Source organism: Acartia tonsa, chromosome 1 (assembly GCF_053477335.1).
Source record: "Acartia tonsa isolate MP-2025a chromosome 1, ASM5347733v1, whole genome shotgun sequence".
Classification (NCBI taxonomy): Eukaryota; Metazoa; Arthropoda; class Copepoda; order Calanoida; family Acartiidae; genus Acartia; species Acartia tonsa.
This window is the reverse complement of record NC_137260.1, coordinates 717,404-737,612: the sequence shown is the minus strand read 5'-3', so window position 1 is coordinate 737,612 and position 20,209 is coordinate 717,404. Positions and strand designations below refer to the sequence as shown.

The 20,209-nt window shown below is 29.6% G+C and overlaps 2 long non-coding RNA genes across 2 annotated transcripts; one reads left to right on the top strand and one right to left on the bottom strand.

Annotated features, from left to right (window-relative positions):
• Positions 1-6,036: 6,036 nt before the first annotated feature.
• LOC145326115 (uncharacterized) lies at positions 6,037-15,143 on the top strand. The gene is made up of 3 exons (XR_013881765.1): positions 6,037-6,176; positions 13,459-13,578; positions 15,056-15,143. It is a non-coding gene; the product is annotated as an uncharacterized LOC145326115 (long non-coding RNA).
• Positions 12,375-15,042, bottom strand: LOC145326059 (uncharacterized). The gene is made up of 5 exons (XR_013881742.1): positions 14,686-15,042; positions 14,184-14,277; positions 13,759-13,841; positions 13,502-13,548; positions 12,375-12,934 (listed from the first exon to the last, which is right to left on the bottom strand). It is a non-coding gene; the product is annotated as an uncharacterized LOC145326059 (long non-coding RNA).
• Positions 15,144-20,209: the final 5,066 nt, after the last annotated feature.

Here is a 20,209-nt window from a genome sequence, read left to right as displayed (position 1 = left end):
ACATTTAGAGAGACAAACATACAGAAAGACATGTTAGTAGACAGGTGGACAGACATACCAGTAGACAGACATACAGACAAACATACAGACAGACGTACAATTTGACAAACATACACACAGACAGACATACCAATATATAGACATATTAATAGACATGCAGACATACAGACAGAAAGATATACATACAGACATACAATTTAACAAACATACAAACTGACATACAAACATACCAGTAGACAGACAGACATACGGACATTCCAGTAGACATACGTACATACATACAGACATACATACAGAAAGACATACAAATAAACAGACATACCAGTAGATAGACATGTTAATAGACTGACATACAGACAGGCGGACAGACAGACATACAGACATAAAGACAGACATAAAGATAGACATACCAGTAGACAGACATACAGACAGACAGACATACCAATAGATAGACATATTAATAGACATACAGACAGAAAGATATACAGACAGACATAAAATTTGACAAACAGACAAACAGTCGTACTAGTAGACATATGGACAGACAAACATTTAGTATTTAGACAGATGGAGAGACAGATAAAGATACATTGGGGCGTCCACACGCTTTTTCCTAAAAATACAAATAAAAATTCAATATGATATTGAACCAAAAAACGTATTGTATTAGTTATCTAATATCAGTTTGAAATCTATAATCACCATGCTCAATACTTCTAAATCATCAAAAGGTATTCTCTATGGATGCTATTAACTGCACTCTAAGAAAACCTCACAGAAGGTCAACCTATCATCTAAAATTTTAGAATTTAAAGGATTTTTGGAAGTCTCTCACCCCTTCAATAATCAGATAACACAAAAATAATCAAAATAAATATAAAAAAAGGCTGGGAGGAAGGGAAGCTTTTCTGAAAAGTTACCCATATCATGAAAAACAGTCCATTGACCTTTTCCTGTACTTTTTAAAAATTCTTAGTTTTTTTATTGACAAAATTTGTTAAATTTCTTAGGCTATTTTTGGATAGTAATATAATTCTTTTAGGTTAGGTATGTGTTAATCAATTTTGTTATTTCATTATCAACATACTCAGAGTTCTAAAGGGACAAGACAATAGCCGATAAATTGATTTACATTCCCAATGATGATATAGATTTCAATCAATGGTTGACACGTTTGAACCAACCAAATAAAAATAATTAAGTACCCAAAGTTGTTAATCAAACGAATAAAAAACCTTATTAAAACAGCCCAGATAAATTCAATAGTTTTCATAAATGTATGTCTGTATCGCTAATTTAGGTGTGTTAGAATTGTCCTATTCATTTTCAACAAGCGTTATGATTCCAGTAGAAGTTCGGTTCATTTTAAAAAGCATAGCAAGCACCTATTGAAACAAGGATAACAACATCCATAAAAGCGAAAAGCATCCATAAAATCATCATGTTTCTAATGGACGTACGAACATTCTGAAAGATTATAGAGTTGCTACGCTTTCTAAATCGCACCTAACTACTACAGGAATCGCCATTCAAAGTTTGAAATCGATTTTACCGTTATAACAGGCATAAATTAAAGAAAATAGCTTTCCGTGCCAGACGGACGGACGAACGTACGGACCTACCCTAATTATAGAAAAGCTTCGCTTTTATAAATGGTGTTACTGGCAATAAAATTGGTTCATTGACCAGATAATTTTAAATGATTTCAAAAATAAAAATTCAAGACCAACCCAGTATTGTTTTTGTTTCATGTATTTTAATGGATGTGGAAAATACTTGGATATTAGGACAGTGAAAAAATTACCCTTGTCATTTATAGGTCAGTTCGTTCATCCAGTAGGATGGAAGGGGATTGGGTAAATGAGGGGGAATTGACTGACTGTTATTTAAGCCTGCTATAAGTTTAACTTTATTAAAGAACATGATAATCTGGTGTAAGATCCAAGTAATAATAATTCCATTTGTAATTTATATGTAAACTTTTTTGATTTATGTAACCCATTTATGAAAGAAGATTAAAGAGAGAAAAATAAATATACTGTATGATGAATTGTTTTACTGATTATAGTAAAGCATTTTTAAAATTAGGGTATGTCCGTCCGTCTGGAACGGATAGCTTTTTTCGTTAATTTAGACATGTTAGAATTGTCCTATTACTTTGAAACTTTGCGTGGTGATTCCTGTAGAAGTTATTTACGATTTAAAAACTATTCTTAATCTCAAAATTTTTATTTTTAATATTCGCAGAAAGCTGTCTATAACACTGCGAATTTTAAAAGAAAAAAAGTTGACCCTCAAAATTTCACCTTAAAGTGATACTTTTCTAATAGTTTATAGTCCACTGAGTCGTAAGCAGTAAGAATTAAAATCTATTAAGTCCCTTCTAACGAGATATTGGCAACTTTTTGCACACATTTTCGCAAACGGCAATTATTTCCTTTATTTGAAGTTTTTGTTAATAACATTTTCATAAAAGTTTTCAGTAATAATCATTTAAGATCCATTGTTGAGAAGAAATAACTGAAAAAATGCGTTTCCATGCAAAATAAGCTTAAAATCTAATGATTTTAAATGTTTGCGATTTAATGGTAAAAAAAGAATATTTTTTGCTTTTTGATAGCCTGAATATGTTTAATTTCGTTTTTTATTTAATCTATTCTTTGAAAAGACATGCATATTCTTTCAGATTTGAAAAAAAATTAAGAAAATTAAAAATCGGAATTAATCAAAATTAATCTATAGCCTTTAAAAAATACTTTTAATATTTTGAACCTATATAATCAATAAAATCAATGGAAAATAAAATAGTTTTATAAAATAAACTTTTGGAAAAGGTTTAAGATAACTTCATAAAAGTAGCATTAAAGTAGGATATTTTACTTGTCTTTTTGAAAAATGCAAATTAAACATAGTTAACGACTTTTTAATTATCAAGAATGGTAATAAAATATTTCAATAACCACTTAAACCTTTTTGTGGCTATGTTATTTACTTAAACAGAAATTCTATTTTGTCAGAATTATAAAAATAATGAAGTATTTTCCAAAAAGCTTGCAAAAAAAAACGTAATTTTATTAAACTTACTCACAGTTTATAGCAGATATTGTTGTAAAATATTAATTATCAAAATAAAATCTTCAATTTACAACGTTTAAAACACCTGAAAGTAAATTCTAAGCAAAATTAGATTTATCCCCTAGATTTAGAGTAGCTGCGCTACTTAAAAAAACATCTAGTATTCAAACCAATCAGCTGATCAAATTGCTATAGACATAATTTGTTGGGTTGTTATTATCTGAAACATTTATTTTCTTTTTAATTTTAAAATGATGCTTGACATACTTAAAACAAGCGGCTACGCCCCCAGCGCTCATTAGGGGCACTAGAATTTGATCCCCTCCATTTTTAAATTTAAGTTTTACAAAAAAAAAACCAAGGACTATATCTGTTCAGTGGATAGCGAGTTCCTTTGTTACAGACAGATATACATACATCTCATTATGTGAAAAATCCTTAGTAACACTATTCCACTCTTTTATAAATAGCCATTTATTGTATTGCTTGCCAGCATGGAGCTGTGGCTTAGAATCATCTATTAAGCCTTTAGTAGTTGTAAAAAGTAAGCTTTAAAACACTTACCTTCTAACATAGCTTGTCCTTGTCCAAAATGCAACATCCAAGTAGTATCCTATAAAATGTTTGTTTTAATAAAATATTGTAACAAGGATAAAAAAGTTCAAAATCAACAAATCATTTATTCGTTCCTTTTTATCACATCTTTAAATTTAAAAACCACAACCATTTCCTTTATAATCAAACTTAAAATATTACAGGCCTTTGGTGGAAGAATGGTTGTCAAGATGAGATTGTATTAGGCAGTCAATGAACTTTGTCACACACCAGGGTTCATAACCCAGTGACTCATACACTTGTTAGACAGAAGGAAAGTGAAAAAAGTGAAAGTTTTACCCTGAAAAGTGACAATCCCAATAAACAGTTATCCACAGATCAAAAACTAGACGTCTAGTATGCCAAATTTCACCATGTTAGAAAGTGAAAATATCAGTGATTTAGACGTCTAAAACCAACAACCATAAAAGGTTAGACGTCTGATATGTGACAATCATAGCAACAGATAGCCAAGATGGCCATTAATTATGGTTAGAACCAGACGTCTAGGGGGCGCAACAAGCGTCCCCAAAAAGTATAAAAGGAAAGGATTTCTGGAAATTCTTCACTCTTCTCATAGCCACCAAACTTAAAGCATCTCACTTGTAGAACATAGTCCATAGAAAATTAATTCCAGATCTATAGAAATCCAGTAAGTTTTACTTCAAAAACTTTGGTTAAATTACCTTAATCATATCCAAAGATACACCAAACACCAGTGGTTGAATTTGACTACCTGAAATAATTGACATTTGATAACAATTTTATTAAGCCAAAGGTTTAAGTAATATTAATTAAAGCCTCAGTAATTCTAACACAATTGGTTGATTTTAATTTTAAAATCCTAAGCTAAAGTTTTAAGTAACATTTATTTAAAGCCTCAGTAAACCTTTAACACCATTGGTTGATTTTAAAATTTAAATCCTAAGCTAAGTTTAAAGTAACATTTATTTGAAGCCTCAGTAAACATTTAACACCATTGGTTGATTATTTAATTTAAATCCTAAGCTAAAGTTTAAAGTAACATTTATTTAAAGCCTCAGTAAACATTTAACACCATTGGTTGATTATTTAATTTTAAATCTTAAACTAAACATTAAGTAAAAGATTTGTTTTAAAGCCTCAGTAAAAGTCCGACGCTATTGATTGATTATCATTTTAAAATAAAGAAATAACTTTGAATAGTAATTAACACTTAAGTAATTAATAATCCATTGAGATAGGTATACCTATCACGTCTGTAATTAAGTATACATTAATTGATAATTCTTTGTGTTAAATAAGTTTTGTGTACAATTTTGTTTGGTCTTATTCTAAATTATTGCAACCATTTTGAATTTAAATTGTTCTGTCTTGTCCTTTAATTCATAAGTATAACTCCACCTTTTATATATCCAATATCATTAAATCTTGAATTGTTTTGACTTGTAAGTTAATTCATAAGTATTATTCCACCATTTATATAAATCTAATATTATTAAATCTTGAGATCTTGTAATTTAATTAAAATCTGATTAATATCTTGTGATTGTTTTGTGTTTAAATTAAGTCTTGTAAAATAAAATTATAAAATAATAAGGAATTAGTTATTAATTGGTAAACTCGTTTGAAAACTACTCTATAATTTACCTAGCTCGAATATAACACTGTCGAGGGAATTAGTGGCAAGCCGTTAAGTAAGGGAGGACCTTATCGGTTAGAATTGGGTTTCCTTGAGAGTCGGGACTAGGATTAACTACTTACTGAACCAACATTTAAAGGATTGCTTTGCAGGTAGGAAGGCTGATACGTACGTCTTCTAATTTCAAAGGATAGATAGGTTAAAATCTGCTCTTTTGATAACGCAAGGTATAGAATAGCGGTAAACGCTATTATCACTCCTACAGGTGGCGCGACGTCCTTTTGAATCTTAGATAGATAAGAATTATTAAGAAAATTTTTAATTAAGTTCTCTTACCTTATTTTTCTATACGGACCCATTGCATTTTACCAAGAACATTGACTTCCTTGATATATACTTAATATTTTTGACAATCTATATCTTGTACAAGACAAAACAACTTCTCTATACTATCATCTTACTATTTTTAATTGCGTCAATTGACACTAAAATAACAGCCAATAATTTAGTTTATAAACTTGAATTAGACAATTTAAAATCTGATAAAGCACTTGAAAATTTTGCTATTTTTTTAGATATAACTCAAAGGATACCTCTTATTTTTATTCTAATTGACATTATAACTTTAATTTGCTACTAATAAACTCTTTTCCAACTTTTTTTCATAGTTCTCGAATTCTTTTCCTATCGGATTGTGTATTCTACACCATTAATAAGTATTTCTAATTTGCTGTGAAAAACTTTCTGTGATAATAACTCTTAGTAATATTAAGGAGACCTGTGATTTCTGACGGATCCGGTATATAACACCACAACATCAACAGAGAAGAGTCCCGTCAAAACAGCGATCTTTGGTCTTCTACCTGAAAAACATTCAAAATTTTAGGTAAGTGTATTGCCTTATCTTTTATTATTTTCGTATCCTTATTAGGTTTAGTAGCTTTATCTATTTTTAATATACAATTGTTAAAAAGTTTTGCTGAATTTATAAATCAATTTTTCTCAACTTTCGAAAATATTATAAAACTAATTAAGTCAAAATATGACAAGCATCTTTAAAAGAAGCGAAAAATCCCCCTCGAGACCTACATCACAGGCGGGGTCAATCATAATGGAATCTCAAAATACAGATAATAATTTAATAAATGATGATCATCATAATAATCTAATTACTGAAAATGTGGCAAAAACATTACAAGACCCTATCGGTCGATTACTTTTAAACCTAGCTAGCACTTCAATTGCTTTGAGTAAAAAATCTGACATTCCTGCTCCAAATCTTGATATAGAAGACATAAGTAATGATTATCAAGAACATTTACAACAAAATAAAAAACGCATTGAAAAAGAAATCAGAGAAGAAAAATTAAAATTAGATCACTTAATAAAAAATTATACAGCGAATAAAAAATTTACAACCATGGAAACTATAGTGGCCCCTTCAAAATATTCTCCTACAGATATCTTAACTCATGATGAGTATAAAAGAAACTTAGCTCATAATCTATTTCCAAAAAAACAATTCAACACTAAAAGTCCTTCCTCTCCTTCCATTGCTGAACATTTAACAAATCTTAACGAGTTTCAGGAGGACATGTGTTTATCAGAGGCTGAATTTAAAAGATTCCTACAAAAAAGTTTTACAAATGAACCTTATCAGTTTATATCTGATCAAATAAGCTCAAAATTGCCTATTAGCGATATCTATTCAAACCTGTTAAAAAAATATGATACTCGCATAAATCCATTCCAAGCTAGAGATAAATTATTACAATATAATCCTCCCCCTAATTCAACTTTAGCAAGTATTGAATCAGACATTCTTGAATTAGGGAACCGTGCGGCACTTATTCATGATGAAACCTCCAGAAATTCATGCTTTAATGCTGAAGTCATAAGTGCTTTAAAGAAAGCATTGCCCCGCCAATGCTCAGAGTACGTACTTAAAGCCGAAAAAGAGTGCAATGCTTACTACGGCCGTAACGCATCTTTTGCTGAATTTAGTACTTCATTAAAAGTTTATTCTGACCTCATAGATCTAGAATTAGAAAAACTTTATGCTAGCAAACCAATGAAGTCTATACACTACAGCAAATACAATACACCTAGACACTCTGTAAACGCTTTAAACTTTGATGAAAATCGTAGATCTACGTATAATAACAATAATCATGCAAAATCTAGCTATAATAATTATAGAAATAATAGGCACTTCATCAATAATCTCGATATAGAAGATAATTATATATTTTATAATAATGGATCCAATTTCTCTAATTATAACAGGAGCTATATAAATTCATTAGATATTGGCGGGACGCCCCAATACTCTAGAAATTATTCAAATAACTCCAATAATAATAATAAAAATCATTATAATAATCAATCTTCTTATATAAATAAAAAGCCACAATATAATCCTGGTCAAAGTTACCAAAGAAATAATAATAGCAACAGAAATAACATTAATAATTACAGGAATAATAATAATTATAAAAATAATAATAATATTAACAATGCTAGCTATAGTAAACAGCCTCATAACCAATATAAAAATGGCCAATATAATCCGCAAAATTTTTCTAAACGTCTTGAGACCAATTCTTCGATAATTTTGGTTCTCACAAATATCACCACAATAAACCTGTAGAAGAATATAAAAATAAAGTTAATTGCCCTCTATGCGGTGAATTTGGGCATGAATCAACTAGATGCAGACAAATGCGTTTAGATAATGGTAAATTAAAAGTTCAGCCACCAACAAATGTACCTTGCACCATCTGCCTTAAAGCAACAAAAAATGAAATGAAACTTCTCCACCCTGAACACTTATGTTTTCGCAGACCCGCTTTTATTCAAGCCAAAAGGGAAGGAAAACACAGGGATTATGATATGAGAGTAGTGAATCAAGAATATAGAAATCGAATTAAATCACAATAGCAACTAAATGTGATTTCTTTAAACACCCTAAAATCTGACAAGCATCAACTTATCTTTATGGATCTAAAACCTACATATGGACGGAAACTATATATACCAATGTTAATACATCTAACTAATAATGACTATAGATCATGTACCTCTATGCTGGATACAGGTGCTGATTTATCTATTTGTTCTTTTTCTTATTTAAAAGATTTGTTTCCATACTTTGATGATGATGAATGGGATGACATGATTCAACCTACAAATATTAGTTTAAAGTCTTACACGGGTCACAAAATACCTTTATTAGGAACGATCGATTTTAAAGTTAAATTTGATTATAAAGATAAGCCACAAATTATTAAACTGTACATTGTTAAATTCCAAGATAGATTTCAATGCAAACACCCAGTTATTTTATCATTAACAGATTTTCTTAATTTAAACTTAATTATTAAAAGTCTTAAAGCCGATAATTATATGCAACCAATAGTATACAAATCAAATGAGTTAGAACAAGAAGTTCCTAGCTACTTTGATACTGATGAAAATTTAAATTTAGCTCATGCTTTTCTTAATGATTTTAAACCTAAAGAAATAACAGAAATCTATTTTCAATTATCCCCAGCTTCAAAATTTTTAGAAAACGATCACGTGATTATAAGTCAGGACCACATTCCTTACTCTCAGCATTATAATATTAAAATTTTTCCTTCAACTAGTTTTGTTCAAAGATACAGAAATAAAATGTCTGTAATAGCAAAAGTTCAAAATGTAGGACCTACGACTTATAATGGCGCAATCCAGGGATATGTAGATTTTATTGAACAAAGCCAGGAACTTACTGTTATAAATCATATCTCCATAAATTCTTACATTGAGAATAAAATTAACTTACTGCATGAAGTCTCTTTCCTTGACAGTTCAATCACTCCAATAGGTGAAATCACTCTTCTAAAAAATATAGATGATAAAATTAAGACCGCAAACATAGATCAAAATATTTTTAATTTAGACTTTAACTTTGCAGAAGATTTTATAGGTAACCCAGATGCAATTAATAATGACGTTAAAGATCCAAAATATAGCTTGTCAGAAGAAAGGGATAGGGTAGAGGAATCACCTATTACATTAACTAAAGAACAGTAAGATTCTTTCCTTGATGATAATGAAACAATACAATTAGGCTTTAAGCCAAACACTAAAGATATTGTACCTGAAGACTTACAACCCTCAGGTTTTTCAATTCCTTCAAATTATTACGAAAATGCATCAGACATTATCTTAGAAAACAATTATGATGCTGAACACTGGCCATATATAAAAGACATTTTTATTGATAAATATCCACAAATAATCTCACTACACTCTCTGGATGCAGGTAAAATCAGCGACACTCTTGGTTTTTATAAAATTACACTTAAACCACATGTCTCTCTTCCAAAAACCAGAAAATGTTATTACCTGGCTCCAATGGAACTGGCACAGTTAAGAGAAATTCTTCGAATTCTTGAAAAACTTGGCATTGTCAGCAAAGCCAGCACATCAGGTTCGGAACTCAGTCAGTTTGCCAGTCCTTGTTTCTTAATTGCAAAATCAAATAAAGCTCAAACAGCAAGATTAGTTGTCAATTACAAACTACTTAACGAGCTTATAACCATAGAGCCTCCACTCATACCTACGGTTAGCTCAATCCTTAATAAATTAAGAGATGCTTTCTTTTACAGTGTCATAGACCTAAAAAATGCATTTAATTCCATAAGCATACATCCAGACTGCCGCAAGTACACCCAATTCGCAACACAAATTGGAGCCTATCAAATGAATTCACTATGCACAGGATTGGCCAGCTCTCCATCTATATTGGCTCGTTTCACAGATATGATCATTAATCATGTTCCTAGTAGAGATAAAAATAATACAATAATCTTCGATGACAATGGTTATCCTCTTATGTTGCCAGATTACCTGGATTTCTGTGACACCTACTACGACGACATTGTTGTCTTCACACCTGCAAAAGATACTTATGAGGAAAGTGTTAAATTTCATTTCCAATGCATAGAAAAATTAGTTTCTCGCTTAGCTTTTCACAAATGTAAAATCTCCATAGAAAAAGCATCCTTTTGTAAAAGCAAAATCAACATTCTGGGATGGTATGTGTGCAACAACTTTATACAAGCCGACCCCAAAAGGGTCGAAAAAGTGTTACAAGCACCCATGCCAAAATCTAAAGAATGTCTGCAATCATACTTAGGTATGTTAAATTCTTTCAGAACAGTTTGTGGATTTGACGTATTTAAAGACATAAAACACATAACAGCACTCACAAGCGATAAAACAAAATTCATTATGAAAGATTCACATAAAAAAGTAATTTTGGATTTAAATAAAACTTTATCATCAGCTCCATTGTACTCAAAAATTGTACAACCTGGAGTTCCCAAAATTCTTATGACAGATGCCGCCAGCGCATCAGGTTCTCAGTATAGCTGCGTCCTAGCACAAATTATTCCAGCAAAATTCCCAAAATTAAAAGTCCCAGAATACATCAACATGGACGATAAAACACACAGAATAATTTATGATTTAAAATTACCTTATAAACCTATCTTTTATCCAAGAGCAGACCAATCTCACAAAGCATTCATGGCAGACTTAAAAACATCTCAACCACCTAAACATGAATATCTATTAGATAAAACTTTAGGATATGGTGAAGATGTAAAAAACTCTTTTAGTCATAGTCTCAAGTTATTACTAAAAGTCTCAAATTGCCCTACGGAATTCAATACAATTTGTAAGAAAATGGTGACCTATATTAGGGACCACATCCTCCACCCGCAGATATTAGAAAACACATACATGTCAAACCGTCATATGATGAAAGATTTCATTAAAAATATGGAAAACGGAGAAATTTCCATAGACAAAGATTTAAATGTTTTTGATGCTCTAGCACGTGTACTATACAAATCAGTAATAATAATAAACTCAACAGATAAATTCAATAACCAAAAACAAATTATCTTTAATGCACCTAAACTTAAAAGTGCAGCACCCCTCATTTTTCTACTTTATGAATCAAAAGACACTCTAATTGTAAGACCAGCAATAAATATTTCTTACCCAGAATATCAGCTCAGCAAACACAGAGGAACTTTTGAAATTATCTGCTATCACACAAAGTCTATACCTGAAACAGTAGAAAGTAATGCTATATATACTCTAGAACTTAATGCACTTCTAGATGCCTTACATGCTACGGAGCACCTTCGAGGCTTCGACCCAACTCTAGCATTATGTGACAATAAAACAGTCCTCTGGATGTATAATGAAGGAGTCACAAAATCATGTAGAAAAATGAAACGATGGGGATTAATTATTAAACATGACCATAAAACTGTCACACTTGCATTTTTAAGTTCAAAAAACAACCCAGCAGATTATCTAAGCAGAAAATTTCAGGTTCCAAAACATGAAAGAGTAAAAATACAATTACCTCTGTATGTGAAGGACAGCTTAGATGACAATATGCCTGCTGAGGAGATGTCCATTGGCGACTGGGCCAAATGGGTAGTACAACATCCACAGTTTGTTGAGTACAAAGATCCAAAACCTGAAAAATCATTATCAGTCAACAACATTACAGCATACTCCATTCCTGAAGTACATATTAACCTCTTATCTCAAATCTCTAGAGAAAAATTTGAAAAAGATTTTAAAGAGACAAAACTCAGCAAAAAAGTCTTAGGCTCTAGTCTTTCATACAATAAAATAATTGAAAATTTAACTTCAATCTTTCAACCATTGAAAGATTTAGAAAAAATTCTAACCACTCAAAGAATTATTGATTATTGATTATTGAACAAAAATTAGAATACAAAGACATTTACATCCAAGCATTAACGGAAGACACTTATGTACATAACAATAATAAATACAAAATTAAAAATGCACTTTTATATTACATTGACAAAGATGACATTCCAAAACTCTATATTCCTTCTAAGCTATTATATGCATATATAGCTTCTGCTCACCTTGCTACGAACCATTCTGGCAAAGATAAAATGATTCTTAATCTCCAAAATTACTTTCATCCTCGCCTAAAAGAATATGTTGATAAGTTTACAAAAACTTGTTATGCATGTCAGCTTGTAAATCAGTACTCCAAAAATGAAAAATTAGGATTCTATCCAATCAGTGACCAGGCAGGTGAAATTTTACACATGGACCTAATAGAAAGTCTTCCTAGTAGTAGTGGTTTTGTGCATATACTGATTGTAAAATGTCCAGCTACAAATTTCATTAATTGCTTCCCCGTAGTCAATAAGACAAGCGAGGAATTCTTACATATTTTTCAAAATTACATATTTCAATTTTGGCACCCAAAAAGCATACTTGCTGACAACGCCCCATTCTTTGTATCAAAAAAGACAATCTCAACTTTAGCTTTCTTAAAATGTAGAATGTTTTATTCCTCAGCCTTCTCAGGATTTTCCCATGGAGGGATAGAAAGGTACGTGGGGCTCTTTAAAACATATTTCAAAAAAGTCTTGGCAATTAGTCCGTCATTCAATTGGAGTTTCCTCTGCTGCTCTGTCAGTCTATTGCATAATACCTCAAAAATTCACAAAACAGGCTACTCTCCAGCTGAACTCATCTTCGGACCAGGTGTACATTTGTCAGAAAATCCGCTTCTATCAGACAACCTACCTAAAATACATCCAAATGCTCATATCCACATTGACCAAATAAAAGAAAAACATAACTTTCTACAAAAAATATGGAAAGAAGCACAATTAAAAATTGAAAAAGTTAATGTAGATAGAACAACATACAAAAATAAGAATAGAATCACCAGAGATTATAAAATTGGAGACATTGTATTTGTAAAAGATAAATCCAAAATCTTAGGTAATACACGACCGTTGAAAACAACTTATTATCAAACACCTTTTGTTATTGTACAACTCCCTGAAAAAGCTGTAGTAGTAAAAGCTATATCTAATTTAAATAATAAACAATTAAGAAGAAACAGGAATGAGATAAAAAAATACATTCCTTCAGACCCCCTATTTGACCCCCTCCCCCTTTCTGTTAAAAATATTTGCCTAAAACAGTATGAGGAAATAAATAAAGAAGAATTAGATAATCTTTTATCATCAGATAATATAGTTCTTGAAGAAATATTTAACACACCTGAGGAAATTATTGACGACGAAATTGCAATTGTTAAGGAACTTGAGAACGGAGTTGTCCCCATAGAGCCCGTTGACCTACCTGAAGACCACAACGACGAAGACAAACAGATTGTAACAAGATCAGCCCTTAAAAAAGCACAAAATCAGAATAAAAAGGTAAATTTTAATTCAAAAGTTGATATTAAGATTTTTGATTCATAATGCTATTAAAATATCTATTAATATTAATCCTTCCATCTTCAATATTTTCTTTGCAATTTTTCTTAATCGACACTATTACTACTAATATGTATGATTATAAATTTGAAACGATTATAAAACTTGAATGTAAATTACCTGATATTAACAAAATTAATACAACAGTATTCAATATTTATGATCAAGCAAATACAAAATTCCCATTGCCTGCAAGTAACGACCTACAATATAACACGCTAATAACAAATGAATATTATGTACATTTATCATTAGTAAATACTCAGATACAAAAAATTATGGAAATAAACAAAAAATTTACTGAATTACAGCAATATTACACACAAGAGGTTCCATCGCCTTATCACCAATTTGGTAAATTTGAAGTATCTGAGAAATTTTTAAATGATACCCTTAATGCATTAGACTATTTAAATGCGGTCACAAAAATAACATTTGATAAATATACTACTTGGGACGCTTTTAAAGCCAACAGTCAATCCTTTACATCAATTATTATCCAATTTCGATTTATACAAGAAACACTAAGTTATTTATTTACTAACCTGGACTCACATTATGAAGCCATAAAACAAGCCAAACAAAACATAATCACAGATCGCTTGGCCTCTGCCATCTCGACTTTTGAATACAACACACCTAAAACAGACATTAAAATAATTGATTCATTTATTAGGGATGGTATACCTACGTATTATATTAAAAAGATTGAATATCACAACCAAAAATCAGGAAACAAACTATTTCCTGTATATTATAATAATTTTGGTTTAGAAGAAGGTTATCTTTTTGATCCTTCATTACATAAATATATTAAGCCATCAGATAAATCTTTATCTTATAAACAAAGGATAAATCTTAATAAATGTCTAACAGCCTTAAACTCAGAAAATTTTAATGATACATTCAAATTTTGTGAATTTCAATATAACCCATCAAATACCTTTACACCAACAAATGAAGGAGTTTTGCTACATAAAGCCAGCCAATTAACTATTAATGCTATAAATAATCAATTAAATGTTGATTTAGCTCAATCAGACTTACCTGCGCATATAACTTTTGATGGTGATTTATCATTCATAGACATGGAGATTGGTTTAGTATCCTTCAAGCGTAACTCAGTAAAAGATGTCGAGGAATCTACATTTTCTCACATAGAATAGATTACATGACAGATTATTTAAGAAAAAAAGAAGATAAAGTTAAAAATAATCTGACATTTCCTGAATATGTTGAAGATAATTACGTAGGCATATTAATTGACATTTCAGCTGTAGGATTAGTAGTTATTCTCGTAGCCATAGTGCAAAAACTTTTCTTCAAATCTACACGTCATTGTAAAAGAGTTCCAATGGAAAATAACATTATTAAAATGGTAAGAAAAAATCATGCATAATTCTTTTTTTTGTTTCAGATGTATAACATATCCAGCACCATCAGAAACAATATATTGAACGTGGACGAAATAATAGACAGATCCTTATTAAAATTTAAACACCTTACGCCAGCCGAAAAAGATCTTTTTAGAGATAGAATCTTAAAACCTAATCTAGAGATCATTATAAAACATAAAGACCTCATTTTTATTTCTAATTTATGTAATGCCGCTATTATCTATAAACAGCTAAATCCTACAATAAATTTTGCACCTAGAGTACTTAGTTTCATCCTCCGAAATCATCTGCCTTATTTCTATTATGTATTTTACATATTCTTTGATGCTATGTCTATTTCAGAACGTAAAAAATTCGGATTTGACATCAACCTTTATAGCGACACATTTTTTAGAAATACGACAAATGATACTATTTAAATTACAATTTTGTTTGTGTATTTATTAATATAATTATTGTACATTATTTCTGTTATATTTTTCTTTTATTAACCTTTATCGATTCCAACCAATTCAAACTAATCATATGAGTAAATCTAAGCTATATACTACACACTTTAATAATTCAATGCATATAGCACATTTCTATTGAATTACATTCCTTAATATCCGCCATTTTAATTGATTAACTAACTTAAGTGCCAAGCATCAAGTTTATAATTAACCCCTCCTAATAATAAGTATAATTAGTCTAATCTCGAAATCGATCCACCCTAATTATTGTATAATATAGTTCTAACAATTACTGTGTACATACCCCCCCATACTGGAATCGACCCATTCTAATTTAGCCTAAGCTGTATAGAACACGCTTAATCTTTTTCTAATATACATAAACATGTTATCGCGTCTAGCAAATAATTTTCTCCTTTACATACCTATAATTTTTTTTTATATATATATATATACGTGAAATTAAACCTTTAATCACCTTATTATCTATCTGTTTAATTGTAACACTGCCCTTTTATTTTCATATAAATAAAAATCTCTGACCTAATCTTTATTTTTTTTACTAAGCAATATAGAACACGCTTTGAATTAAACCTTCAAACGCTCATTTATTTATTTTATCAAAGTAACGAACAGTTCGAATTAACTTCTCACCTGTATATTAATCTCATTGTTAAGTATTATGAAGCATTTTTTAACTTATAATCCTACGAAATAGAAAATTAAACCTTCTATTCTTACCTAATAACTTCTTTAATCGCATTATTACCTATTTTTATTAAATACTAAGCATTATAGAACACGCAATTCTCACCGCTCTCCTCTAATGAAATCCAAGCTCTATTATTCATACCTTTAAGCCGTTTATAATTCCATGTTAAAATCGATCCAATATTTACATATAAGATAAATTCCATACTATTAAGAATTTTTTTTCTAATCTAAGCTTTATAGAACATTCTTGCAAACAAATATTCAATAACGGTTAACTTATTTCCATCCTGTAATCCAAATTTCTAGTTCTTCTTGATTACTAACATAAATCTTCAGATATTTGGCCAACGGTTTCTCTACATCTATTTTCGGCAGATGAAAACTTCTTGTCAATTTTCTTACCAAATATTTACCGCATAAATCTTACAACCTACCATTTAAATTAATGTTTATAACCATAAAGATAACGAAATCTCAATATTTATCTAAATATCTTAATACCACCCCATAAATTTTATAACCCCCTCCCCTCCGCACAAGCTTATTGTATCCTCGTGCCATAAATCTTTTTTGGTCCACTAAACACACAAGTTAAATTGCCCCTACTTATTTCTAACCAAAATTTTACAATGTATTTTTCACCCATTGTATTCATACTAACCTGCTCCTACTCAATACACTTTAATCTTACTTTCAATCACTTAATAGTACAAATTTTAGAATTATATTCAAAATAAATACAACCTTTTTTTTTAATCTTAATCAAAATAAGATAACTAGATATTACGTTTCAAAATTGGTTTATTATAACACCTTTTCTTTTCATAAAATCAGTTTTTTTTTTACGAGATCTTAAAAACAGATTTACATTAAAATTTATGTGTCGGAAATATACAACTAGGTATTATCGAATAAAGAAAAAAGACGCAATCGATTAATCGTCTTTATCTTTTAAAACGACCATTTAAAGATTAATATTTTAATTAAGATTTGAAAACATTCAACCTTTATGATCTTTTAAAATAAATCCTGACCTCGAAATTTCCGTAAATTTAAAACAATTTTTTATTCCAAAGAAGTGAAAAATTTTTTAAAACATTTTTCTTTCACTAAAACTAGTTCCAATCTTTCCGAAACATTTATAAAGAATCAAACAATATTCATAAGAAAACATTCACCTCAAAATTATTTTTTTACACTCTCTTGTTTAATTCTTTATCAAATTTTAATTAATTAATTTACAGTTATAATAAGAAAAGAAAACGTAATTATTTATAAACCACTTTTATTTTTAATTTTCGTTTTAAAAAATAACGTTACATAAATTTCTGTCACATAATTACTAAAAACAGGTACAAGTTCTTTTGAAATTAAGCGTAATTTAGTCAAATGCTCTAATCTTTTATATACAAATTTCTTAGGTACAATTTTTTTATCACAAGAATGCTAATAATATTATAAAACGATCTTTTCTAAACTTTAAAATCTTTAAAAATTGCAAATTTTAGTTTAATTTATACAAACTTTACATATTTACAAACAAAATTTTGAAAATTTACATCCTTGTTAAAATAATGAAGATAAATACAAACTTCCACTAGCTTCTCTCAAAATATTTTAACACCATAACCCATAAATCTTATAGTACAATAGAATGATTCCCCTTAATACAACAGATTTTAAACGCTACTTGATTTACATAGCACTTAACTAACACCCATAATTCTTCTTGTTCCCTTTAATTAACCATCTATTCAAATAAATTATTTCCGATACGTTAAGAAGCTAATAAAAATCTATTTTTACCTCCATTTATACAAATAGGTGTTAAATTAATGTATCTCGAAACAAATTCCTTTCCTTGGTTTTACCAATATCAATTTAATGATAAATTAAAATCTATCATATTTTACTTCTGTTATTATACAGTGGTGTGTCTTTCGTTAACATTCCTGAAGAATATTCTAAAATTTTTAACGATTTTATTTAAACCCTCCATCCAACCCACGCCATTAAAATGACGCACTCCATTTTTAACTTTTACTTAAATTTTACGCAAATACTTAACAAATATATTTAAGTTTCATAATTTCGAAGATAAAGACTTTCTTAAAATACTACGGTATAAATTCTCCAGGACGTCCAAACCTTGAGACACACACCTGATAATAAAGAATTTTTGAATATCAAATTTTGAATTTTAAAAACAGAAATAGTCCTTTAATTTAACATTAAGCCAAATTTTAACACCAAAACTTAAATATTTTATCTTAAATAACTTTAAGAATTTAGTCAAAGACTAAAATTCTTTTATTTTTTGAAAAAAAGACCATTCCAAACCTGATAATAGTGCATAAATAAATTAACCCCCTAAATTTATCTCAAAGCATTAAACTCTTAATCCTTATTCCATACAAATTTCCCCCTAATTTTACAACCTTTAAATTTCCCTTCAAATCCCTTGATAAATTTTTCTTTACACTTATTTTCATTACAATAATAAATCTAACGATACCCATCAATATCAAGATATAATGTTCAATAGCCTAAACCCCCCCCCTCCAAACCAAATGTTATTCAGTTGTCAGGAATGTAGTGGTCTTTTCCTCTAAAAATATACATCATAATTAATACATAGGTTATAACATTCTAGTAAAGATTTTCTCATTTTTAATTTCATCCTAACCTAAATCCTTGCGCCCGAGAAGAAATATTAACTCCTTAAATTTTAAAATATCCCACTTTAAAATTAAATTCGTCCTAAATCTCTGCGCCCGAAAAGAAATCTTAATTCTTTCAATTTTATTACCCCCCCCCAAATTTAACCCCCACCTTAAAATTAATTTCATCCTACCTTAAATCCTTGCGCCCGAGAAGAAATATTAATTCCTTAAATTTTAAAATGTCCCACCTTAAAATTAAATTCGTCCTAAATCTCTGCGCCCGAAAGAAATCTTAATTCTTTCAATTTTATTACCCCCCCCCAAATTTAACCCCCACCTTAAAATTAAATTCGTCCTAACTTAAATCTCTGCGCCCGAAAAGAAATCTTAATTATTTCAATTTTATTACCCCCCCCCCAAATTTAACCCCCCACCTTTCCGAACATTTTTACAATTAAAATTACGTATTTAAATACCTACCCACAATTTTTTTTACTTTCGTTTCCTTTTATCCTGTAAAATTTCTTTTCATTCATATACTAAACCACTACAATCCTTTATTCTACAACCTCCCCCCCCCTATTTTTCTCCCCCCCTAAAAGTTAATACAATCCAACATATTTTTTTTTTATCCAACTACTAATTCTAAATTAAATACGTACCCTAAACTTAAACCCTCCTAACAAATAAATAACTTAACCCATCGAAAATCTCTACTTATGTTTTACCTAAATTTAGCCCTAGTAATTTTTAAGAAGAAAAACAATTTAAACTAACCCCCCCCCAACTATGTTGGAATTCGGGCAGTAGTAATTCTTCTTAACAACTAACAGGCGCTTCAAACCTCATCCAAAAATATTAAATAAGATTTTAATCGAGAAATTTACTAACTAAACCTATAAATAACTTAAGAAATTATTTTAACTACTTATTAATATCCTTCAAAATCCCCTCCCACACCAATAAATGAAATACAAACTTACAAAATTAATCCGTCTGGGCTCGAACGCAGTTAACCTCTAAAATAATAAAGTATTCTTAAGAACCGAATAAAATTGCATAATATTCTTTAAAGCTTAACTACCTACCATTAATAAATTAAACCCTATTCTTACCTTTCTCACCAGGCCGGGGCGAGGCTGAGTGCAGGTCTTGGCACTGGCGCTGACAGGTTCCAGCTAAAAAAATATTATATTTTTAAGTTTTCCTTCAATATTTCGTTTTTATGTACATTTTCTTGCATTATAACTCTTAAATTTTATATCTTTTTTTTTGATTACATTGCATCTACCTTTTAATTATATCGACAAAATAATTATTTCTTTTCCAGAATCTAAAAAATGTA